Source organism: Nematolebias whitei, chromosome 14, assembly GCF_014905685.2.
Source record: "Nematolebias whitei isolate Nwh7 chromosome 14, NemWhi1, whole genome shotgun sequence".
Classification (NCBI taxonomy): Eukaryota; Metazoa; Chordata; class Actinopteri; order Cyprinodontiformes; family Rivulidae; genus Nematolebias; species Nematolebias whitei.
Window position 1 is genome coordinate 32,263,539 of NC_056511.1, and position 26,997 is coordinate 32,290,535.

The 26,997-nt window shown below is 40.9% G+C and overlaps 1 protein-coding gene across 1 annotated transcript in view; it reads right to left on the reverse strand.

Moving 5' to 3' along the window:
- The window catches only part of gabra3 (gamma-aminobutyric acid type A receptor subunit alpha3), a 285,967-nt gene that overhangs the window by 50,889 nt on the left and 208,081 nt on the right, over positions 1-26,997 (reverse strand). The gene's annotated exons all lie outside the window — the stretch shown is intronic.

Below are 26,997 nucleotides of genomic sequence, written 5' to 3' on the forward strand. Positions count from 1 at the left end.
CTGCTCACAACAGACTCATGTTCAGGCTGCTGTTTAATACACCATATTATATTACATTATTATTGTTTAGCATATATCTTAGGTCCTTGTAAACCGTTTCTTTTTTATACTTTATATTATTGCTATTTTGGGTGCAACTGGGATCTTGAGTACACAATTTTGTTCCACCTTATGTACCACATGCGATGCAAATGACAATAAACTCGAAATTTATATTTACAGATAAAAACATATTTAAAAGAACATTTTTTGGCGTATGTCTAAATGATTTGTAGCTATGGTGTTAACTACATGAACCGGTTTTCAGTTAGCCATTGCTATTGATAAGAACCAAGCAGGTGTTTTTTTCAGATAAAACACTTAACATAAAAGAAAAATCAATACTACATGTATTCTACTGTATAGCCAATAGTATGCATACAATTAACAATCATTGACAAAAAAAAACAAACAAAAAAAAAAAAACGACCAAGCGCCCAGTATGAATGTTCCAATTTGGATGTAATTTGGTACAGATGCAGATGTGTGTGAACTCTAAATCAGTTGATTAACAATGCAGCTTTACATCCAGAATGAGAATAAGCACTGCCATCACAAGATAGTGTTAAAACTTACTGGTCACTCTGCCTCATTGTCTACTTATAGGTTTACGCTACAGATTGCTCTTTAATTATTCAGTTTCTTTGCCGTTACTTTAATGATTTATCACCCACCCCCAAAGACAAGCATGTCAAAAAAAAAAATGGTTAGACTTTCAGAAAGTAATCATTGGCTGTGTATTTTAAACTCATTAGCTTTTTGGAGTCAACACCATTCAAGAAGGTGCTAACCAACCTGAGCCAAGACTGAAATGGCTAGAGCTTAATTGAAATTTACATATATTGAGCCAAAAAAAAAAACGAGGTGTGGTAGTACCTGAAAGTTGTCCCCAACACAGTTAACAAATGAGACTTGGAGTCAATGTCAATTATAAGGTTTGACCAAAATGAACAACTCCATAAGATGATCTTAGTTCAAAACTTGCTAAACAAGTTTTGTTGCATTTTGGAACAATAACAATAAAGTACCTCTTATTCTTGTCCCCTATCACAGAGAAAAAGGGGGAATAGGAAAACCTGTCCGTCTGTCTGCCCATTCATGTTGTGAGCGCAATAACTTGAAAAATAAATGAGGTGCTAACTTCCATTTTGGTGTGTGGCTTCATCTAGGTGTAAGAATGGTTCAGTTTGACAATTATTATAACTTTATTAACCTTTATTAACCACGCATGTCTTATTGAGATCACTGATCTCTTTTGCAAGGGAGGCCTGGGCCTGAAGGCAGCCTAACATGCATGTTTTTGTGGGAGGAAACTGGAGTACCCGGAGAAAACCCACACAAACACAAGGAGACCATGCAAACTCCACACAGATAGAATGAACGCCAGAAGAAAATGGGGATGCCACTTCAAATCCAAGATGGCCACCACTGCAATATATAAACTGGCTACTCCCATTATCTGAGGAAACTATGCTTTTTAGTTTTAATAAAGCTGAAAATTATAGTTTCCTTAAATGACTGGGGTGGCTGAGAATTAATCTAAGGTGGCTAAGGCCACCACTGGTCACCCTCTGGCTCCGCCATTGCACCTGGTGGTGGATAAAACTTTTCTTTTTACTTGCCCAGGATCCGTCACTCTACGCTGCTTCAGACAAGAAAAATAAATAAATAAAACAACCTGTTTCTCTACACAGTGCAACTCCTACCCACTTGTATATCTTGCACCCAAAACATGAAGTCCAAAAAAATCTCATCTTGAAAACTACAAACATTCACTATTCAAATTCTTCGGCGATGGGGGAGATCAATACTGCTTGTTTAATTCTAACTCATCAGGCAGTTGCTGGAGCATTCAGCAGTCAGTGAAAACAGTGGGTGGAGGTCAGCAGACATGGAGACACAGATGCTTTAGACAGCATAACCAGCACTAGTTTTAGGTTCACATGGATTGCATTGCATGCATGATACGTGAAAACTAGTATGTTAAATCAAATCAAATTTATTTATAAAGCACATATAAAAACAGCAGTTGTTACCAAAGTGCTTAACAATGAAAATCAATTTAACACAAATCAATAAAATATTAAATCGAATCACAATGGGGCAAAACTAAATGAAAACAGGTGTGTTTTAAAAAGAGATTTAAAAACAGGAAGTGAAGTGGCCTGTCTAATGTAAGGGGGCAGATTGTTCCAAAGTTTAGGGGCTACGACTGAAAAAGCCTGATCTCCTCTGAGCTACAGCCTGGATTTTGGTACAACAAAAAGCAGCAGGTCAGATGATCTCAGCGCCCGAGAAGGAACACCAGAAGTAGACCAGAGAAGTATGAAGGTGCAAAGCCCAGGATAATTTTTAAATCTATTCTGATACATACAGGGAGCCAGTGAAGGGAGGACAAAACTGGTGATATATGCTGAAAACTACAAATTTCTGTTAAGATGAGCTGCAGCATTTTGGATGAGCTGGAGACATGAAATGGACACCTGACTGACCCCAACATAAAGTGCGTTACAGTAACCTAGTTGGGTTGTAGGGAAGGCATGGACTGTTTTTCCAAGGTCAGGTCTGGTCAACGTATGTGTGGTGTGCAGACGTCCCAATGGTCCAGTGTTAGAATCAGCAGCTACATCAGAACACCAACACACATCTTGAAGATTTTGGTCACCCAATACAGACCCCACTAAGGGAGGATCATCATATCGCAATACATGTACTTGAACTTTCAATGTTCTCTGTCTGGAAGCTTAACCTTTTTAGTCGTAAAGAATGTGTAAGATTTTTTTTGAAGGTGCGCCTTGGAAAATGTTGTTCAGCGTTGTGTTGATCCAACTCCTGACATGACATTCTGTTTGAAATGAAGCCTGCATCACCCACACATGAAGCACCCAACAATGAACTGACAAATGTGCATCAACCATCAAAATGCACGTGCTTCATTTTTTTTCTTGATGCACAACTAATTACCTCAGTGTTGTCGCCAGCATGAATAATTAAATCAAACAATTGCAGGAAGTATCCAGTCACTATGAATCTATTTAATTTTTAATTACATAGGAGTTGGTGCCTTATCAACAACCTATCCCACCAGCTGTGTGCAGCAGCTGCGAATCAATCGTTTCCCAAGAACAACATGGAAAGAAGCCATCTCTGTCTCATGCAACAGGACATGTTATTGATCAATAAAAGAACAACGTTCTTACTCTAATTAGCTCTTTGTGCTTTTTACTCAGTGCAGCAATAAACTGTGCACCAGCTGACGGTAACTGGTTACTCCCAGAGTGAAAATCCAATAAATTAATTTCTCAATGGCTTCACCAACAGGAAGTAATCACGCTCAGCAGGAGAGGTGCAGTGATTTCACTTGACGCATTAACAGGCCTCCTCTAAACAACGCAGGGTGAACGTCTGTTAATTGATTTGATTGACCTCCTGATGGCACGAAAACCTACAGTGTTCTAAAACCGACTGCGTCGCTGCTAACAGAGGCACGTCTAATAAAGTCCACAGAGAATTTTACCGCACAGACAAACGTGAGGAACGAGACACAAACGCACGCTTTGCTCAGCCACCTCCATTTTTTACATCTAATTGTAGCCTCAGTTCAAACGTCTCAGAAGCACACAAACAAACCCACACAACTAATAAAAGCGAGCTCAAGTGGTTCATGTCCTTTACATCAGTGGCATCATGAGGCTGGACTGAGAAGGAGGTGAGGACTGAGCTTCCCAGTCTCTCACGAGGCTGGACTGGGAAGCTCAGTCCTCACCTCCTTCTACAGGTGTGCAGTGGAGAGCATCCTGTGCTCCAGCATCAACGTGTGGCATGGAGGCTGCACAGCTGCAGAAAGAAAAGCTTTGCAGAGAGTGGTGAAGGCTGCACAGAAGATGTTGGAGTCAGTATCCCCACCATCAAAGACATTTACACCTCCAGATGCAAGAAGAGGGCAACCTACATCAAGTAGGACCCCACTCACCCAGCACACACACTTTTTGCTCCACTCCCCTCATGCATGAGGTTGAGGAGTGTTAAGTGTAGAACCACTAGACTGAAGAACAGCTTCTACCCTGAAGCTGTTAGACTAATAAACCCTTAACCAGGAAAATCGTAATGCCACTTTAATTGGAGATAATGTCACTTTGCACTAATGATTATCCATGCTGCTGATTTCTTGACTTTAAGCTGCTGTTTTTATACCCATTTGCTCACAACAGACTCATGTTCAGGCTGTTGTTTAATATATTGTATTGTTATTACATTATTAGTTTTTTTTTTTCCCCTTGTCCTGTCCGGCATTGTGACACTTAGAATTATTGTCCGAGTGTCAAAGTGATGCCCAACAGATTTACTTTCACAAGCAAAGCATTATGGCTGGCCTTAATGCTCCACTTGATATATAAATTATATTTTATTAGAATATGTTTTGGGTTTGTTTCAGATGTAATGGACATGGGGATGAAAAACAAAGAAGATAAAGCAGAGAAGTGAGAGAAGGGTTAAAAGGTAAAGAAAGAGATAGGAATAGAGGAGAGAGAGAGAGAGGGATAAAGAGAACACAAATCAACATCATTGAAGTCTGCCTCTAGACCTAGGAAAGAAAAGACAAAACCGAGAAACCACAATAACAAACAACATATATAATGATACTTATAACATCATTAGAAAGTATTTTATGCAGTACATGGTAATACAAGATGTATTTAGTGGCCACCACAACCCAACTGAGTGCGTATCTGATAAACACCTGAATCTAAACACCTGTGTGAGCATGCTTGTCACTATAAGGTTTCTCCATAAAAATGTTCAATGGCGGATGTGGGGACCCACAGACCCATCCTCACAGGACACGATGGTGACACAGGGAAGACCTGAACCACAGACACACAGTGCCCCCCAAGCCCGGAACTCCGGGAGTCCCCCAATAGGGACACCCGCACCCCCCAGAGAGAGAAGCAAAGGGAAGCCCCGGGCGATCCCCAGCAACCACAATGCAGAAACCTCAGGAGGCTGTAGCGACGAGTCCACAGGCCCCGCAGACAATGCGCTCCTCCAGAGTGGATCCAGCCATGGACACCGAGCCCCGAGGACATACCACCCCCCAACAAGGGCCCGACAGAGCCGGGGCACCCAGGCCCCAGCAGGAAGCCACCAGGGCGGGCCCGCACACACCCCACCGCCCAGCCCCAGTTGCTGAAAGCCGCCAATGCACCGGCGGCAGGGGGGCCCACCACCGGAGGGGAGCATGACACACCAAATGGGGGGCCAAAACTGATCCAAGAGAGGGGACCACCTAAAACCCAACCTGGGACATAAACAGGCACACAGAGACAGCCCGACCGAGCCTCTGTCGGGCCGTCCATGCGCCCCACCCACCTGACAGCGACCGCAAGCCGGCCCAAGGCCAGGGGCCAGAGCAGCAGGGAGCAGCAGCTGAGGAAGGCCGGCCCAGCACACCAATGTATCCCTACAGCCCCACACCACAGGCCCGGAGAGGCCCCGGCACGCCACCCATGCCCCCCACACACACACACCAAAAAAAAAAAAAAACACAACATTATTAGCTTTGTTAAATTATTATTGCTTAGTGTATATCTTAGATTCTTGTATACCGTTTCCTTTTTTACACTTTATATACATTTGTGCTACTTTTGGGTGTAACTGGGACCTTGAGTACAAAATTTTGTTCCACCTCATGTACCTGATGCGAATGACAATAAAGAACCTTGAACCTTCAAAGTGTGGTGCTGGGTTACAGGTGTAAACGTAGAAACATATACTGAGCACAAACGCAGAACACCAGATGACTGTAGTTTATTGTCCTCTGCTACACTTTAGACCAAAACTTGGCAAAGCGGAATAACTTTGGCTCTGAAAGTCCATTTAATTTCCCATCACCACATTTAGAGTCCTATTATGTATTTCATTATTTGAAAGGCCAAAGAGGAATAAAGAGACAATAATATGGTTGGCCATCATTTGTTTTTGTTTTTTCTCCCTTCGGACGGAAAGCTCCTGTAAACACACGGGATTAATTTGAAGACTGAAAGGCAGGAATGAGGAGACGTGTAGAGCCAATCTTCACGAGGCCAAACAGCACAGTCGGTTCTGATGCCAGCTGGTGCTCCTCCAGGGACGGAGTGATTGATTTCTCCTTGACGGAGGAGACGGCGTGGGGCTCCTATCCAGCCGGGGTGTCAAAAAAGATGTCTTTTTTATAGAAGGGAGAATAATGATGGAATTTGCTCTTTTTAACATCTCTATTGTAAATGGTATTTTGAAAATATAGAAGTGTATTCAATAAAAAAAAGTACCTTTCCAGTTTCTGTGTCTGTACCATGTTTATTTTTTAGAGAGCCGGAAATGTGGGATGTAAGAAGTAACTGCTTATGTGGTTTCTAAGTTAATTCAAGTCCACACAATGAAAAAAATAAGCACAATAGGGATTGGCGCACTTTACACAAAATTATAGAACTAACAATATTTCATTATGTTTATCTTAATGACTCATCTTAGCTATTAGAAATTAATAATTTGTATGTAGGACTAATACCTATTTCTTATTTTTTTAAGTACTGTAAGTCTTTTGCTTTCACAATATGGGTGAAAACTGTAACAAACTACATGAGATCGCATCATGGGGTAGAGACGATATAGAGGCAGAGCAGCCGACCCAGGACCCGAAAGTCCCAGGTTCAATCCCCAGTCATTGCACACCTTGTGGTCTCTCTGAGTACAACACCCTATCCCCAATTGCTCCCCAGGCACTTTCAATAGCTGCCCTTTGCACCACCTGGGGGTGGATGGGTTAAATGCAGAAAGCCAATATCGCCATTGTATGGGAATACATAATGATGACAACACAACACATTATTATTATTATTAGTTTTTATTTTTTGTTCACAATTTTTCTTAAAAGAACCACTTGTTGCTCTGCTGCCGCCTTGTGGCAGTGTTAACATAACAAGTCCCTTCTAAACAGTACTCTTAACTATTCAGCTTTTACCTTCTAAGGATTGTTTGAAATTTCTAAAGTTATGGCTTATCTGATGTACAGTTTGTGCTTACAGTAACACTACAAATACAGCCACAATATATTTAAGCTAAGGGGTAGGCTTGCACTATAAATGGCAAATGGACTTTACGTATATAGCACTTTTCTATTTTATCAAGACACAAAGCTCTTTACAACACAATATGTGCCCTCATTTACCCATTCACACAGCACTCTACTATATCTATACAAAGAATAATCAGCACTTTATCACATTTATACACCGATGGGACACACATTGGAGGCAATGAGGGGTTCAGTGTCTTGCTCAGGGACACTTCGGCATGTGACTGCTGGTGGAATTGAACCTCCAACTCTTGCACTGGAGGATGACTGCTCTAACCACTCAGCCAGAGCTGCATGCAGCTGCAAAATTATTAGAGAAATTTGCAGTGAATAATATTTCAGTCACTATCTAAACTGATTATGGGCATCAAGGGCATCGGAGCGGTCACACATTTTATTGGCATGGAGTGTCAATTCATGGCACTTAACATAAAACTGTGCATCATTTATCGCAGTTCAAACAGTCTTTTACACATTTTGATTTAGCACACACTAATAATACCACAGGTTGTGGAGCCCTAGTTTAGTGTCAACCAGACAGAAATATAAATTACAAATGAAATTTAAAAATTCTGCATGCAGCTACTGTGAAATTCCAACAAACATCCATTTTATTCCTTAAAGCCCAACAGACAACTGGAACTAACTCTTATAATAATCTAATATGACAAACTGTTAATGTTTGTGTTTTAACTGAATAAAAAATGTAAAGAGAATAAAAACAAACAAACAAAAAAAACAATGTTACATGGCGGTAACACTGGAGTCTGGCTGGAGGGAACAATGGTACCTCTACCTTGTTATCTGATGTAGAAATGCAGCATTTCTGAAATGGCAAACCATTTCTCACACAATGCCATGAAATTCAACCATCTTAGTCATAAAAACGAGGTTCTTGAAATCCTTCTCATATAATTAATTTTTCATCCATGTTTTTATCGCCCATTTGCCATGCAGAGTTTAATAGGATTCAGTGAATAAAAGATTTGTTTAGATACATGTTTCATATCCAAACCACTTTCTTATATGTTGACCTAATTTAATTGAGCCTCTTATGTTTTGAGGTTGAGATTGATTACTTCAATGCTGTAGAATTATTAATCTAATGTTTTACAGGAAAATTAACAGACCAACAATTGTTGCAGCAATGCATAAACATCTACTGCCCTTCATGCCACAGTTTATAACTTAAATCATCTTATGATGCCAAATGACAGTTATTAGGTTCTTTCAGGTCCACAAAATGGCCACACAGACTAGTCCGCCTTTCTCCTCCCTCTAACAGTTCATAAATCTCAGATGAAGCCAGACACTCTTTCTCAGATGTGAGTTTTCAGAAATGTGGGCCATGTAGAAACAAAAGAGGTGTGAAGCAGAACTCAGCTGGGTTGAAGAGGAGTGCGACACAAAAAATGTGTGTCGGATGTCTCACCTCGTGTGTTTCAATCTAATGATCACTTTAGCGATCCTCTTTGTGGTTAACTATTTTTAAAACTAACTACCAAGTTGCATCATTAATATTCCCTCAGTAATAAATGTGTTTGTTGTGGTTTAGTCCTCCAAGTGGGAAATTTCACACTAATGTCATCAGTTTATCACATTACTGAGCCACAGCTCTGATGCTTTTTTTTAAATATATTTTTTCATTTGTTGGTTGGCCAAGCTCTATTACTACTTCACTTGGTGGTACAGAGGTGCACCAAAGGTAGGCTGTCTCCCCCCACACACATTGCCTGGGTGTGTCTTCTGAATGGACTGAGGTGGCTAGAACACGTCTCAGACCCAGACATCCATCTTGTGAATGAGCCATTTTGGCCAAGCCACGTAAATACCATTAGGAGAGATGCCATGCATTATTGTGAGAGCTTGTGAAATATTTTAGAGCTTAAACTACAAGTTGTGAATGACTCTCAGGTACTACCACAGCAAATTGTAACTCTGTATTTGTGAAATGGACTAAGTTAAACCCATTTTTGTGTTTGCTAAAGTGTCTTAGCTGTGGTGACAATTTTGAATGAGACTGACTCCAATCAGCTGTAGATATACATCCAATAATTACATTCTGAGAGTTTCATTAAAATTCATCCTCTGGTTCATGATATATTTTGCTGACACTACAGACAAATGAGCTAACACACACCAGACCCAGGCAAAAACATTATCACTGTTTGCCTTTGGTGGCAAGCAATAAATAGATTATAAATCAAAACAAAAAGATATTTAACACAGATGTATCTCCTTTTCTGGCGTATGGCGGCAGGGCTGAAAGTTTTGAGGATAAAAAGAAGCGATGATGGAAAAGGCTGATGAGGTGCTGAAGTCGGATGTAAGGTAGACTCCATTAAACAAGTCTGAGCATGAAGAAAAATAGTTTAGCAGCAGACTCACCGATAATAGCAGGAAGGTTGTGTCAGATATCTGATAGAATATTAAAACAGCTTTTTATCTCAAATTAATGACTTCGTTATAATTGGAACACTCAGCTTTTACATCCCATTTTATTAATGTCATCACATTTTACTGTTGATTGGGTTTTTCTTGGGTTATTTTAGTTACCTGTGGCTCTTTCTTTGAGTTTCAGTCCAATAAATCATTGGCACACATTCATGACAGCTTTGATAAATAGCCTTTGACTGAATATTTTGTTATGGAATGAGCTTGTTTACCAAATGTATGACAGAAATGATGTGCATGATATATGATGCCTTGTGTTTTTGCCTGCACACAGCGGGTCGGGGTTAACATTCTGGCTGATTGTGCGGTAATGATACCCTTTACCTCCATCTATCGGACCCGGCTCTGCAGGATTTCTCTCTGTCTGGGTATTGTAATCATCAGTCAGAGGCTTGATCAATGCTTTAATTACAACTCCTCCTCTGTCTCTTGTTGTAAATTATCTTCCCTCGCTTCACTTCTTGTCTGCCGTTCACATTTCCCTGCTGGCAGTGTAACCTGTGTGAAACTTGCAATGAGCTGTGAATCCCGACGCAACTCCAATTACACTCGGCATTCACAGGCTCCTTCAGATCAGAAGTTTAAATATGTTCAGGACTTCATCGTCACTCATCAATCAGCCACCTTTAAACCAACAGATGCATACCTGTGCGAGGGTTTTAAACTAAGATTTTCTTATGATCAAGGTAAAGTCGTTTGAGTCAAACCTTGTAAATACCGTAAGGCAATGCAACATTGACAGATGTATTAGTGTTTGGAGTAAATGCTGTGAATGACTCTCTGCTACTACCACACCAAACTTTATCTCAATGTATACTTTGGACTGATGATGCAGTGATTCTGCAGCTTTGGTACCATCTGCATACACATGATCTGATGTTCAGCAGAGTGTCTAGCAAAAGTGTAGATGTTTAATATTAGCAAACGTAGCTTTCTGTCACACAGTCATGTGGTTTTGGTGAAAGTTGTTTTTAAGACTCAAAACACAGGAGCTTGTTTGGCTAGTCATTAGCCTAGCCTGGATGAAAACATATGCCTCTTCCTCCACACTCCAAGCTATATGGCTGGTGTCACAGCTGGTAAGGTGCTAACTAATGACAACCATTAAACAGAACATCGCGTCAGAGTTAACTGGATTATCCCTTTAAAGTTATTGTTCACCATTCTTGACTGTTTATTGCAGTATTACAGCAACTGAAAGTTTTACTGGCACCTGCAACTTAAATACATGCAGGAAATCTGGCAGCACTCCTGTCATGTCTGTCACACTTGGAATCACTTGTTAGGCAGCGATGAGAGTTTGACGTCATCGTTTTCACAAGGCTGCATCTTGGTTGTCCACACAAAAACACAAAGGTGGCATTTGAAGTTGTTTTTACTCTGGAGCCCATTTTCAAAAAGTGGTGCATCGATGTCCCTCGCCTCCGAGGGATTTGAATAATGAATGTTTGCCATTTTTGAGATGAATGTTTTTCTAGACAGAAATAGAATGCAAGCAAACCTAAATGTTTTTAGTGCAACATATTAAAGTGGGTAGGAGTTACACTGTGTAAGAATACAGATAAGCTTTTTTTTTTTGCATGTCTGAGGCGGCACGGAGTGATGGATCCTGGCGAGTGAAAGGAGCAACTTTATCTACGACCAGGTCAGAGGGTGGCTCATCTTTGGCCTCCACAATCATTTGAAAAAACTTTACTTTTAAGTAATATCAAAACTAGAAAGCATAGTTTACTCAAATAATTGGGGTGGTTGGTTTACATATACATATATATGGCGGTGGCCATTTTGGATTTTGACATGGTAAACAAACTTTCAATAGGGATCTTTCTTACGCTTAGATGCAGCCACACATCAAAATGGAAATCCCTTAATTTTCACATTACGTAGCTCACCAGATGAACCAGACAGACGAAGGGTGGTTACAATTTCCTTCTTTGCTCGATGGCGAGGGATAAAAAGCATAATTTTCAGGTTCCTAAAACGTTTCAGTGTGGACAGAAGGCTAAACAATAAAAACTTTAAAATGCATTCAAAATGTCGGGGTCTCAGTATTTATTTTTTCACCAACAAAACATGTTTATTTGTAAAAGGAACAGAATATAATGAAACAGAATAGGATACTTTAATGGAAGCAACTATTAGAAGCTGCACATATTTTTTTCCCATTTACTGTGATAAGTGAGTCACTCCACGCCGCCTCAGACAAGAAAAAAAAAATCTTACCTCTATTCTTATAGTGTAACTCCTATCACTTTAACATCTTGAACTAAAAACATTAAGGTTTACTTCAATTTGACTCAAGTCTCCATGTCATAAACTCAATAATACAAATATTGGATAAGTACAAACAAAAAATAGCATCATAACCCTGATTCTAGTTAAAGTTGGATTTCTTATTTTAATATCAGAGTAAGTGAGCTCTGTTTAACTGCAGTCATCAGTGAGCTGATGAACTAAACATTTACATTCTGTCACATTATCCATCATTTAACTGTTTAATTTGCTGTTTGTTGTGTGCTGATATACAAATAATAGTGAGTTACTCAGTGTATTTCAAGGATACATTTTATTTTTAGGAAAGGGAAAAAAACTTCAGATTTTTATGAGGAAAAGGATATGTAGAGAAGGTCTGCCTCTACTGGCATGAGATGTTTGGAGGAGATGCTTATCAGAAAGAAGGTAATGTCCCATTTTCATGACCTTTTCTGTGTGAGAATGCAGCTTCATCCTCCCAGCATTGTTTCTTCAGCAGGAGTTCCTCTGAGCTCCAGCAGGAGTTGTGCCATTTCACATTGAAAAGTTCATAACTTGCTGATTTGTACTGGTCTTTATTTGGATTTCAGTGGATCTGAACTTGTATGTAACATTTGTATGACTTAGAGTTGCCATTCAAGCTGAAATCTCTTCAGACCTGCTTTGAATTGCAATATTCTCCAAGTAAGACATCACAAAGAAAATCCTTATTTAAACTTTGACCTTGGTGTGCTGTGACGTACACTCATGCAGCAAATAGACAAACAGTTCCCCTCAAGCTAAAAGCAGCAGGTCACTGTGGCAACACAGCTCCAGCCTTAATTCTCCACACCTCAATGCTCTCTGGATCATACCATCTCATGTGCACACGGAGGCACTCGCTGCTTCTCTTTCTTCCTTCTCACACAAAGTAATAATCTTGTATTTTTTTAGTGAGCCAGATGCAACATTATACCAAACAGCACAACAACTGGTGAGACAGTTTAGGTCTGAAGGGTCTCTTAGATTTCAAATAAATTTTTGCTGGACAAGATCAGGATTTTTGTTGATCAAATAAAAAAGACAAACAGCTCTATCCTGTCTCATCATTTTAATCTTTTTTTTTTTTTTACCAGTCAGTGAAAACACAACATTCAACAACTAATATCCTAGCAGTCCTTGAAGTAGTGCATATCACCCACCTCCCTTCATGCCAGAGTTCCAGACAAAGACCATGTAACGTTGCGAAATCATCAAGTTTTTGTAATTTTTTGGTCAAATCTTGAAAATCTTGTTTGACGCCAGTAGTTCTCAAACTTGGGCCGTGAGCTTGGTAAGTTGGGGAGTTTGCAAAGCAGCTGATTGTTTTTGTCCCACAGGTCACATCACTCAGCAGGCATAACTAATGTTGCAACATGTTATTGCAGCCCGTATCTATTTTCGGGACGCACAAAACAACAAACAGCAAATCCATTATTATAAATATATATATATTTTTTTAACTACAGTGCAAGTTTGGGAAATGGAGAGGTAAATTACTCATAAAATCAATGATTCTAATCAAGAATTGCTTAACTCAATAAATTCATCAGGTTTAAAAAAAATGGAAGACATACGTCACACATTTAATGCGTTGAAGCTTCATGTCAACCCAGCTGAGGTGAGTTCTCCTCCACGCCTCGATGCTCACGTCGTTTCATGCAGCTGCGGGACAGGTGTTGTACCAAAAAGTGTGAGTCTATATTATATGTCGTGAGTCACACGAAACTACTACCACGTCAAGTTTTATGTCAATATTTGGGCTGTAGCCATTTTAGTCGGCCATTGTTGGTTGGCTGTCGTGGCCATCTTAAACAGAGACAACTACAGAAGTTGTAGATCAATGATTACTTTGAAAGCGTCATTAAAGTTTGTTCAGTGGTTTGTGAGATATTTTGCTAACACTACAAGAAAACAAAAACAGAATTGAATTTGTTATTTGGATAAATAAAAGTACAGTAGTCCCTCGCTATTTCGCGGTTCGTTTTTCGCGGATTCGCTATATCGCGGTTTTTCAAAGTAAGATGTGACATGACACCGTTGGCTGATTGATGGATGAGCCATGGATTGTTTATTTAAAATAAATTATTTAAAATGATTTTGCACCATGTGTGCAGCCCACAAGTGGAAGGGAAATCTCCCTCCTGCAGCTGATCAGCTGATTTCAATCTCTGCCACGCACACATTTCTCCTGCTGCGGCTTTGTGAAGGGTTAACCCTTTGCTGTCCAGATGCACTGATCGACTTTCGCTCTACTCTACAATTGAAATTTAAATACTGTAACATTTTAAATGAACAATCCATGCAGCATGGATTGTTCATTTAAAATGTTACAGTATTTAAATTTGAATTGTTTCTTTAAGGAGGTAGATTGGGAGTAAAAGATGTGTGATTGCAGCCTGGCACATGTCATGACAAAGTTTACTAAACTTGAACTTCTGTATCCCTACTTCGCGGTTTTTCTTCTTATTGCAGGGGGGCAGGGTACGGAACCACCGCAATAAACGAGGGACTACACTACTATAAACCTGTTTATACAAGAACCGATATTAATGTTGACTTCTAATCACAAAAAGTCACCGCCCCTCAAACACACATTTAAATAATTGCTGGGTAATTATATGTTATTTAAACCCTCAGGTCTCATTAACTGCTTTTTTAAAAACCAAAAATACACCTCATAGTTTTGAAGTAGCTCTCTACTCTGCTTTTAAATTCTTCCTGTCCTGCAGATGAATTACATTGTGACACTGAGGAAACATTGCCTGGATGGTGAAAGAGGAAAGAAAAAAACAACAACTCTATTTTAAGAGCACATTTGTTTGTAGAAGTGCTTTAAGGACAAATCTGAATTCTGTTTTTGCGAAGAAGCTAAATTGAGCTTGCCGGTCATTAAACAAGGGCAACATGATTGATACAGAATCCAGTTCACCTTTAAATTTTAACAGCACAGATATCCATTTTCCTCATAAAGACCTTGAACTGATATGATTTTTAAGCACACACTGGTATTCTTAAAATAGTACTGTCAGATATATTTTCTTAGAGAATGCATTTGTAGGCAGATTAGTCCGACAGGACAAGCGTATGTGACAACCCAAATCGCTTCCCATCTGCACAGACATGTCAAATCCCTCCATAAAACAGGTACATGTGCTGCCACGCTGCATGCATGTGAATGAGATACGACTTACTGAGCGAGCGTCTCGAGGCAGAGACGCACCTCCATCAATTTCTTTTATTACCAGGGATCAACATATGGATCATGACCCACATTAAAATTTTTGTTGGGACAAATTGCAGAAGATGTCTACAAAATTTTGCAATAGGTGCCGTTTTATTTGTGTCACTGTTCGATTCTGAAGTCGACGTGCGGTTATCGTCCCTCCTGCGGTGAAATGGGACACTAAAAGCAGAGATGGAGTATTGGAGTCTGAGTGAAGACTGAATGAGTGGCCCTAGGGGTGGGTGAGAAGCAGACATTTCTGGGACACTTGATGTTGCAGAGATGGTGTAATTGGACCGCTGGATGTACACAACATAAATGTATGCCTGGGGTATAGAGAGTATGCACCGTCCAGGAAGATCTCAGCTTTAATATTCTCTTAAATGTATTCAGCTCTGCATTTCTAGCCATGCCAGCAGCACCAGTCCAGAGATAACAATGACCTTCAATCTGAATGCTTCAGTCCACAAGTGACTGTGTGGTGGATCACTGCTAAAATCTGGCACAGGCGGTCTTTCTTCTACCAAGACGGAAACTACAGACTTTAATGATATTCTAAATCTCTTTAAAATGTCAAAACTCAGTTCGACTGGTTGTAGATGTTGAATATTATTGTCTGTTTTCTTTATATCTTGCACTACTGTTAGTTAAAATGACTTTTAAAATGCACAATAATAGAAAAAAGGCACCAACTAATAGGAAACATGACTCACACATTATTGTTCCTTTAGGAGTAGAAGTGTCTGAATACAGATACTGATATCAGGCCCAATACAAGCCTCTAGTATTCGTATTTGTACTCATAAAAACACCCGGATACCATTTTTTACTTAATGATGTCATTTCCTCTTTTACTTTGCAAGCAAAGATGTGTTAATATTATATGTGTAATACAAAAAAAATGTCTGCAGTTTACAGATATTTTCAGATAAACGCAGGTGATGTTTTGACAGCAGACTGTTTGCGGTGTTCCTAATAAAATTAATTTTGTTTCCAAAGTCATTGTGTAATGTTTAAATACAAACTCAGTAACTACTCGGTATTGGTACTTTAAATGGGCAAGAATCTAGACTGAAGTACTTGTATCAGTCATAAAACAATAGTACTAAGACACCCCTAATTATGAGCCATTTATTATATTGATATCTAAGCTAAAACTATCATTCTGCCTTCATAGAGTGGTGGAGCAGAGGTTAGAGAAGGCGAGCCTGTGATTAGAAGGTCGCCGGTTCAATCACCTGGACTGACAACATCAAAATGCTGGTGGGGAAGATGAAACACCTGCCTCCGCCCTCATTTGCCCCCACTCTAGGCCCTTGAGCAAGGCCCTTAACCTCCACCATCTGCTCCCCAGGGCACTCTAGCTCGGGAGAGCTCTCTGCTCCACACAGAGGGCTGTAGTAGCTCAGTAGTGTGTGATAGTGTCAGGAAGAGCATCTGGTGTAAAAAGAATTGCAAATTGTGTGGTGAGCTAACTCTCATGAATTAACTTCGTGAGAGTTAGTTTGATATGGCAACCTCTGAGGGAGCTGCCAAAAAAAGTAAAAAATATTAGCGTTTATTGCTGACAATATAAATAGGGTAATTAAATAAACTTAGGAATTTTCAGTAATTCTGGGCTTATATTTGTAATAATCTAAGATTTTTAATGTCTCAAGCACTATGTCTTGTTCTCTTTTATGTTATAATATCTGGAAAACTGCTTCAAATTTATCGGCTAATCTCAGCTGAACTGTTCCTAAAGCACAACTTTCCCTCGGTGAACACATAAAAGGGGAAACATCTTTAAACTCTCTTCCCCATCTGAAACACCTTCAGGATCAGTCAATTCCTTTGGCACTGACCTATAAAAGTGGTGCTTGCTTTTATTTCTCAGGCAAGTGTACAGCATTTCTTCAAAGTCAGAGACTGCTCCACTCCACAGTTCTTCAGCTTGGCAGCTTGGAAACTCCTTAATCCAGAAACTTGACCTGGATCTAATGTAGATATGCTTTTATCAGAGCAGAGTACCATGGTTTGCCCTTCAGCATACCTGGAGTTTTACCCTAAATGTGTCTATAAACATGGGTAAGATCTTTATCAATGGCATGCATTTTACTCTGCTAACTCTAAAAACAGATACAATATCCCAAAACTCATTTTTAGATGGTGCCCTCTGTTTTTAGACAAGCAATTCCAGCATTTCAAACCTATTATGTTTATGGTCAAGACCTACTTTTTTAGTGCAACCTACTATCCACTTTTGCTCACAGTACTGTATAATCATTGGTTTTGTCTTGTCAAAAAGGCCCAAGAGCTCAGAGTCTTGATGTGTGGTGAGCTTATAGTTGCCTAGTACAATAGCATCAAATTTAATCTTTTGTGAGGGCAGACTTTTGTAGCATCCGTGGGAGGAATTATTGGAGTGTAAGGGGAAGAGAGACGTTAATCTCCAGAGGTTTTGTTCTGATATGCACAAAGGTTTATATGCTGTGAGGAGAACACACACACTGGCACCCATCTAATGCATTTACAACAACAGGGAACATTTTGCACAAAACAGCAAACTGCAGAAGGTACAGTATATGCAGTGTTCTGTAGATGCTGACCTTTGATGTTTGTTCCATATCAAGAATAAAGCCTGATAATCTTTTGAGACCATCGATGACTATTTGAACATAGCTGGACAGCATCAAATATGAAAACCTTCTTCAGTGCCAAATGAACGGAATAATGATGCGGATACTCTTGGTACTTGCAAAAAAGGGGTTTTCTGGAAGATTTTGTGTATGAGAAGCCCTACTGGACCCCCATCACATCAGAGGTTGGCAGCATCTCAGAATTTAAAGTATCTCTTGTAAACGAGTCCTCAAGACTCAATGGGATTAACCTGTCTAAATAAGGGTTGAACAAATATTTTCACAATAATAATACACCATACAACCACATCTGCGCCATGTACCAGGCTCAAACCTGGAATGAAAATCTTTCAGACCATGTCACGATGCAGCTATTTGGCTAAAATATTATGTCATGTTAATCATGTTGTGGGTTCTTTATTTTCAAAAATAAACAATGGACCTAAAAGTGAATTTATTGAGACGTTCTTAGAATGGTTTTACATATTTTGCCCAGATCTATAATACTTATACACCTAGTTACATATTATTGTTGCAATAAGCCTGCATCTAATTTATTTGAACTATGTTTCATTTTTACAAAGATATGACTTTGTTATCATCCAGTGTGAAAAAGGATCAGGATGTGACAAATTTACAAATAAATTAACTGAAAGCTGTGTTTAAATCTCCCATCGAGTCTGAAGAAAAAAACAATTCATTAACTTTGGACAAACCAATTTCCACCTTGGTAATGATCAGGAACTGACAAGGCAATGCAGAGATGTCAGAGGGGCAATCCTATGTGCCCATCTCAAATTTAATCATTTTCATGAGCCTACAGAAGAACACTTAAAGAAGAGCCTCCTCCTAAAGCACTGACACACAACACAATGTCAGGCCAGGCCTCACCCTGAGACATCATTCTTCAGTGAGGACACTTGCTGTTTAATCACTAGTGCTTTCCATCTTACATGTACCAAGAACAACTTCTAACTCATGGTGTCAGTTTACAGCCAATAACAGAGACTTCAAGTTAAATGCCAAAGCAAACCTGAAGAGGACATTAAAAAGAACAACCTATTTCCACAATCAGAAACATTGTAAACAAACAGAAACATTGTAAACAAACAGAAACATAGCACATATCATTTCCACAAGGCAACCCAGCATTCTTTGCAGCTCACACAGTCTCTCTGGAACTCTCTCATAGAGAGAACTTTGTCAGTTTGGTGGAAAATTAAATAATGTTAAACAGAAACACATCTTTGCTTTAATCTGGGGCCTTAAAAAAATTGTATTTTGGAGTTAATCCAAAAAAAGTCAAGTAAAGTCATCTGGACAGATTCTGCTTGGTTGAAATTTTTTGTATTTCATCTGTAAGACTTCATTAGTCTGAGGGCATGCAACAAAACAGTCCAATAAATAACACCTTTTCTTGTAAACATTTCCTTTGACCTTTGCTGCCATCCTTTTGTCACAAATCACTCCTGAAACTTTTCTCCATCTACTCCATCCTGTCTGGACTCTCTTCTTCACCTCTTTACACACTCCCATTTTCCTGGACAGTGGACCCAAAGTACTTGAAGTCCTGCACCTTTGTGACCTTTTCTCCTTGTAGCCTCACTGTTCCACCGGCCTCCCTCTCATCCACACATGTACTGTGTCTTACTAAAGCTGACTTTCATTCCTTTTCTTTCAAGTGCATACCTCCATCTCTCCAAGTTCTCTTCCACCTGTTCCCTGTTCTCACCACATACCACAATGTCATCTCCAAACATCATAGACCACAGGGATTCCTGCCTGACATCATCTGTTGGTCCATCACCAGAGCAAACAAGAAGAGGCTCCAAGCCAATCTTTGATGCAATCCCACGTCCACCTTGGAGCTACCCGTAACATGTCCATTCAGGTCTGCTCCGATTACTACTATCTCCTCCCTGGGAATATTCTATATCACGTCATCCAGAACCTTCCAAAGTGTATCTTTCTCCCCTACATCACATCCAACCTGTGACTGTGATTGGTTAAATCGTTGGTTATGTACTGTAACCCAAGATTCTATGAGTATAGGTGCAGCCCTTTAAGGTTATCACTCCTGAAACTTTTCTCCATCTACTCCATCCTGCCTGGACTCTCTTCTTCACCTCTTTACACACTTGCCGCGCGCGTAGGGATAAACCCACTAGCGATAGCCTTAAAGGGCGAAGCCTATACGAAATAGAACCTATGGACAATGGACAGGTGTCTTCATTGGTCCTGTTAGACCTCAGTGCTGCTTTTGATACAGTTGATCATAATATTCTATTACAGAGACTTGAATATGATACTGGAATTATAGGAATGGCTCTAAATTTGTTTAAATCATATTTATCTGATAGATTACAATTTGTAAATGTATATAATGAATCCAAAAAAGTTCAATCTGGTCCTCTGGACATTCAAAAAAACAAAAAACAAAACAAAGCAAAAAAAAAAAAATGTAGAAACGTTTCGTCTCTCATCCAAGAGACTTCCTCAGTCTGAGCTGCTGTTTTCAGCTCAGTCTCTTAAATAGCACCTTCTCAGAGTGGATCAGCCAGTTTTGCTGCTGACAACCAAAACCAGCTGCTCACATGGTCAAGAAGGACCATCAGCCTAAGAAAGGATCATTAGCACACTGATGGCTGTTTACTATTCAAAGGGGGTTGAGTGATACCAGCAATCACAGCATTGTAAGAGGGGGACAATTGAACCCGGAGGCCTCCACCCCTGTTTAATGATGGACGGTTTCTTTTCACAAAGATGGCCTCCTTTACTCCTCCCTCAAACCATCGTTCCTCTCTGTCCAGGATGTGAACATCTTCATCCCTGAAAGAGTGACCGCTGGCCTGGAGATGAGTGTAGACCGCAGAGTCCTGGCCTGATGATGTTGATCTTCTGTGCTGGGCCATCCTTTTGGCCAGTGGCTGTTTAGTTTCCCCGATGTAAGACTGATCACAGCCCTCCTGACACTGAACAGCATACACAACATTACTCTGTTTGTGCCGGGGGACTGGATCTTTGGGATGAACCAGTCTTTGCCGTAATGTATTTTGGGGTTTAAAAGCCACTGGGACGTTATGTTTAGAAAATAAACGTCTCAGTTTCTCTGATACTCCCTCAACATACGGAATGACCACTGGTCTGGGTTCCTCCTTTTCACCTGATGGCTGACTGGAGTCTTGTTTGGGTTTCTTCTCTGCTTTCAGGAAGGCCCAGTTAGGATATCCACATTGCTCTAGAGCCTGTTTTGTGTAGGATTTCTCCTTCTGCCTGGCTCCTGAGCTAGTGGGGATGCTGTCTGCTCTGTGATACAGAGTCCTGATGACTCCTAACTTGTGCTCCAAAGGGTGATGGGAGTCAAACTGCAAATACTGGTCTGTGTGGGTGGGTTTGCGGTACACCTCGGTTTGCAAAAGTCCTCTATCAGAGACTGAGACCTCACAGTCCAAGAAAGCCAACTTGTCATTTTTTACATCTTCTCGTGTGAACTTGATGTATTTATCCACAGAGTTGATGTGGTCAGTAAAATGTTGGACTTCCTGAGATTTAATTTTAACCCAGGTGTCATCAACATACCTGAACCAATGACTTGGTGGTGTCCCTGAAAAGGACGTCAAGGCTCTCTTTTCTACCTCCTCCATGTACAGGTTGGCAACAATAGGAGAAACTGGAGACCCCATAGCACACCCATGTTTCTGCCTATAATATTGCTCCCCATATGTGAAGTAGGTTGACTGTAGGCACAGTTTCAAGAGTTGACCCAGTTGTTCTGTGGAAAGCGTGGTCCTGCTGCTCAGAGTGGTGTCTGATTTTAATCTTAAACTGACCACCTCTACTGCATCATCAACAGGAATGCACGTAAAGAGTGATGTGACATCAAAAGAGACCATTGTTTCATCATTCATTGAGGATTGCCTCAAACTAGTAAGAGAGTTTGAGAAAACAGCAAGGAAGAGGGCAAACTACAGGAACCACTTGCGATTCAACCTCAGATGTCGACAAAGTGGCATCATTCCCAAGAGCCTGGAGCTAAAATCATCGGTCAGCGGGCACCGGGCAAGCAAGATCCTTCAGAAGGCACAGACCCAGCTGCTGAATGAACGGGTGAGACAGACCAATTTTACTATTGAGGCCTTGAAGGCCAAAGAAGAGCATATTAAACAGAAACTAACTATGTGTCTAGATCAGACCACACTTCAGCAAGTGTTGGACTGTACAGATCAGGCACGCTTAGCACAGCATGTCAAGTCCAAGACTCGACAACAAAATAAGTTTAACTTACTAATAACTCGTCAACACCATCATTATTCCAATAACAACACATTCAGTGTAGGACAACACTCCAGTAGTCAATTACATGCCAGGGAGACAGAAAAGTGGGTGAAGAATTTATCTGACAGACAGCTCACCCAGCCGGAGACAGAGATTCTTGCCAGGGGACTGAAATTTGCTGTTGCACCAAGTAGAATTCCTCTGGTGGAGATGATCACAGCCACAGAATCAGCCATCCGCAACAACAAAATGAAAGAGGGTGAAGCAGAACAGCTCAGAATCAAAGTTTCATCCTGCCTCAGCAATGCCAAACCACCACCTTCCAACATCAGTAGAGAGGAGAGGGATGCACTCACCACTCTTAGCAAGGACAAAAACATCATCATTCTCCCAGCAGACAAAGGAAGGTGCACAGTGATTTTGAACCAGAAAGACTATCATGAGAAAGTTATGACACTCCTTAGTGACTTAACCACTTATGAACCTCTGAAAAGAGATCCAGGAAGTGGTTACAAGAAGAAGTTAATAGATTGCCTGAAAAATTTGGAGCAGGACAAGGCTATTGACCGTATTCTGTACCACAGACTGTACCCAGGGGAGGCCACACCTAGTCTGTATGGTTTACCTAAAATCCACAAACAAGGTGTACCTTTAAGACCAATCGTTAGCATGATTAACTCTGTCACTTACAATGTTTCCAAATATCTGGCGTCTGTACTCATCCCTTTAGTTGGCAGCTCAGAACACCACATACAGAACACCATGGACTTTGTGGATAAGGTGAGGGATGTCATCATGGAGACTGATGAAACAATGGTCTCTTTTGATGTCACATCACTCTTTACGTGCATTCCTGTTGATGATGCAGTAGAGGTGGTCAGTTTAAGATTAAAATCAGACACCACTCTGAGCAGCAGGACCACGCTTTCCACAGAACAACTGGGTCAACTCTTGAAACTGTGCCTACAGTCAACCTACTTCACATATGGGGAGCAATATTATAGGCAGAAACATGGGTGTGCTATGGGGTCTCCAGTTTCTCCTATTGTTGCCAACCTGTACATGGAGGAGGTAGAAAAGAGAGCCTTGACGTCCTTTTCAGGGACACCACCAAGTCATTGGTTCAGGTATGTTGATGACACCTGGGTTAAAATTAAATCTCAGGAAGTCCAACATTTTACTGACCACATCAACTCTGTGGATAAATACATCAAGTTCACACGAGAAGATGTAAAAAATGACAAGTTGGCTTTCTTGGACTGTGAGGTCTCAGTCTCTGATAGAGGACTTTTGCAAACCGAGGTGTACCGCAAACCCACCCACACAGACCAGTATTTGCAGTTTGACTCCCATCACCCTTTGGAGCACAAGTTAGGAGTCATCAGGACTCTGTATCACAGAGCAGACAGCATCCCCACTAGCTCAGGAGCCAGGCAGAAGGAGAAATCCTACACAAAACAGGCTCTAGAGCAATGTGGATATCCTAACTGGGCCTTCCTGAAAGCAGAGAAGAAACCCAAACAAGACTCCAGTCAGCCATCAGGTGAAAAGGAGGAACCCAGACCAGTGGTCATTCCGTATGTTGAGGGAGTATCAGAGAAACTGAGACGTTTATTTTCTAAACATAACGTCCCAGTGGCTTTTAAACCCCAAAATACATTACGGCAAAGACTGGTTCATCCCAAAGATCCAGTCCCCCGGCACAAACAGAGCAATGTTGTGTATGCTGTTCAGTGTCAGGAGGGCTGTGATCAGTCTTACATCGGGGAAACTAAACAGCCACTGGCCAAAAGGATGGCCCAGCACAGAAGATCAACATCATCAGGCCAGGACTCTGCGGTCTACACTCATCTCCAGGCCAGCGGTCACTCTTTCAGGGATGAAGATGTTCACATCCTGGACAGAGAGGAACGATGGTTTGAGGGAGGAGTAAAGGAGGCCATCTTTGTGAAAAGAAACCGTCCATCATTAAACAGGGGTGGAGGCCTCCGGGTTCAATTGTCCCCCTCTTACAATGCTGTGATTGCTGGTATCACTCAACCCCCTTTGAATAGTAAACAGCCATCAGTGTGCTAATGATCCTTTCTTAGGCTGATGGTCCTTCTTGACCATGTGAGCAGCTGGTTTTGGTTGTCAGCAGCAAAACTGGCTGATCCACTCTGAGAAGGTGCTATTTAAGAGACTGAGCTGAAAACAGCAGCTCAGACTGAGGAAGTCTCTTGGATGAGAGACGAAACGTTTCTACATTTTTTTTTTTTTTTTTGCTTTGTTTTGTTTTTTGTTTTTTTGAATGTCCAGAGGACCAGATTGAACTTTCTTGGATTTTTCTACCTGGATTATTGAGCATGCATCAGGATATATAATGAATATTCATCATACACCAAAGTTAGTCATGGAGTTCCTCAGGGTTCAGAGTCAGAGTCAGTCAGATTCTTTATTGTCATTCGCACTACATATGGTACATGTGGTGGAACGAAATTATGTACACAGGGTCCCAGTTATATCCAACAATAAAATGTAATAGAAAAACAATGATAACATCTAAGATATGAACTAAGAAAAACATCAACTAAAATATACTAAGCACTAATAGCATAAAAACATTACGTCGAACAGCAGCACGAACATGAGCATGAGTCTGTGTGAGCAGATGAGCACACATGAACACAACATGAAACAGATCAGCAGCAACATGATGGGATTTCACAGTGATTATTCTGGTTAGAGATTCATGAGTCTAACAGCCTCAGGGTAGAAGCTGTTCCTCATTCTAGTGGTTCTACACTTAATGCTCCTCAACCTCCTTCCTGAGGAGAGCATGGCAAAAAGTGTGTGTGCTGGGTGAGTGGGGTCCTTCAGGTGGCCCTCTTCCTGCATCTGGAGGTATAAATGTCTATGATGGTGGGGAGACTGACTCCAACAGACTTCTGTGCAGCCTTCACCACTCTCTGCAAAACTTTTTTCTGCAGCTGTGCAGCCTCCATGCCACACGTTGATGCTGGAGCACATGATGCTCTCCACTGCACACCTGTAGAAGGAGGTGAGGACTGAGCTTCCCAGACCAGCTCGTCTCAGCCGCCTGAGGAAGTAAAGTCTCTGATGAGCTTTCTTGATCAGGCTGGTAGTGTTGTTGCTCCAGCTGAGGTTGTCATTCATGTGTACACCCAAGTACTTGTAGCTGGAGACCACTTCCACCGCAGATCCTCTTATGTTCAGTGGGGTGTAGGTGTGTTTGTTCCTTCTGAAGTCCACAATCATCTCCTTTGTCTTCTTCACGATGATGTGAAGGTTATTCTCTTTGCACCAGCTCTCCAGGTGTTCCACCTCCTGCCTGTAGCTGGACTCATCATTGTTTGTGATGCATCCCACCACCGCTGTATCATCTGCAAACTTTACAATGTGACAGCCTGGATGGGTAGCTGCACAATCATACGTAAACAGAGTAAAGAAGAGGGGGTTCAACACACATCCCTGAGGAGAGCCAGTGCTGAGGGTTATGGTGGAGGAGGAGAAGTTGTGGATCCTCACTGACTGTGGTCTGTTTGTTAAGAAGTCTAGTACCCAGTTGCAAATGGAGTGGCTTAGTCCTAGAGTGAATAGTTTGTCCATCAGGGTTTGGGGGATCATGGTGTTGAAGGCAGATGTGAAGTCCACAAAGAGCATACGGACGTAAGAATCTTTCTGCTCCAGGTGGTTTAGTGCTTGGATCAATGCTATTTACCTTATATATGTTTCTATTAGGTATTGTTATTAAACAGCATTGGAAAACATGTCATTGTTATGCTGATGATACACGATTGTATTTGTCCATGAAACCTAATGACTCCAATCAGGTACTTAAACTACAAGCATGCCTTAAAGACATAAAAACCTGGATGACCCAACATATTCTGCTTTTGAACACAGACAAAACTTTGTTTTAGCTTTTGGACCTGAGCACTTTAGGAATGAATTTTTCAGTTTTTCGCCCTCCTTGGATGGCATTAATCTGGCCTCCAGCTATAATGTTAAAAATATTGGCGTTATTTTTTATCAGGACATGTCTTTTATCCCCCACATTAAAAACATTACTGGAACTGCTTTCTTCCACCTGAGTAGTATCGCTAAAATTAGAAACATATTTAAAAATTATGCAGAAAAACTGGTTCATACATTTGTCACGTCTAGACTGGACTATTGTAATGGTTTGTTATCTGGGTGTCCAAATTCTTCTTTAAAACGTCTTCAGTTGATCCAAAATGCTGCTGCCAGAGTCTTAAGTGGAGTTAGTAGGGGAGATATCTCTCCAGTTTTAGCTTCTCTCCATTGGCTCCCTGTCAAATCCAGAATTGAATTCAAAATCTTACTTCTAATCTGCAAAGCTCTTAACAACCAGGCTCCATCTTATATTCGAGATCTTTTTAAAAAAAAAAAATTTTCCGGCTGCTCCCTTATTCAGGGGTCGCCACAGCAAACTAAGTCGCAAGAAGACATGGCAATTATTTTTACGCCGGATGCCCTTTCTGACCTAACCATCAACTATAGAGCTACCACAGCCCTCTGTGTGAAGCAGAGGGAGCTGCTATCTAGGGCATCCAGAGGAGCAGATGGGGTGGGGGGAGGAGGGTAAGGGCCTTGCTCAAGGGCCCACAGTGGGGTAAACGAGGGTGGAGACAGATATGGGTGCTTCACCAATCCCACCCACATTTTGATGTTGTCGGTACCAGGAGTTGAACCAGCAATCATCTGATCACAGGCCCACTTTCTCTAATCTCTGTGCCACGACTCCTTTATATTCGAGATCTTATTGTTCCATATTTTCCTAACAGAGCACTTCACTCTCAGACTGCAGGCTTACTTGCAGTCCCTAGAATTTCCAAGAGCAGAATGGGATCTTTCAGTTATCAGGCTCCTCTCTTGTGGAACCAACTTCCAGTTTCTGTCCGTGAGGCTGACACATTATCCAGTTTTAAGACTGGGTTTAAGACTTTCTTTTTTGATAAATCATATAATTAGGGTTG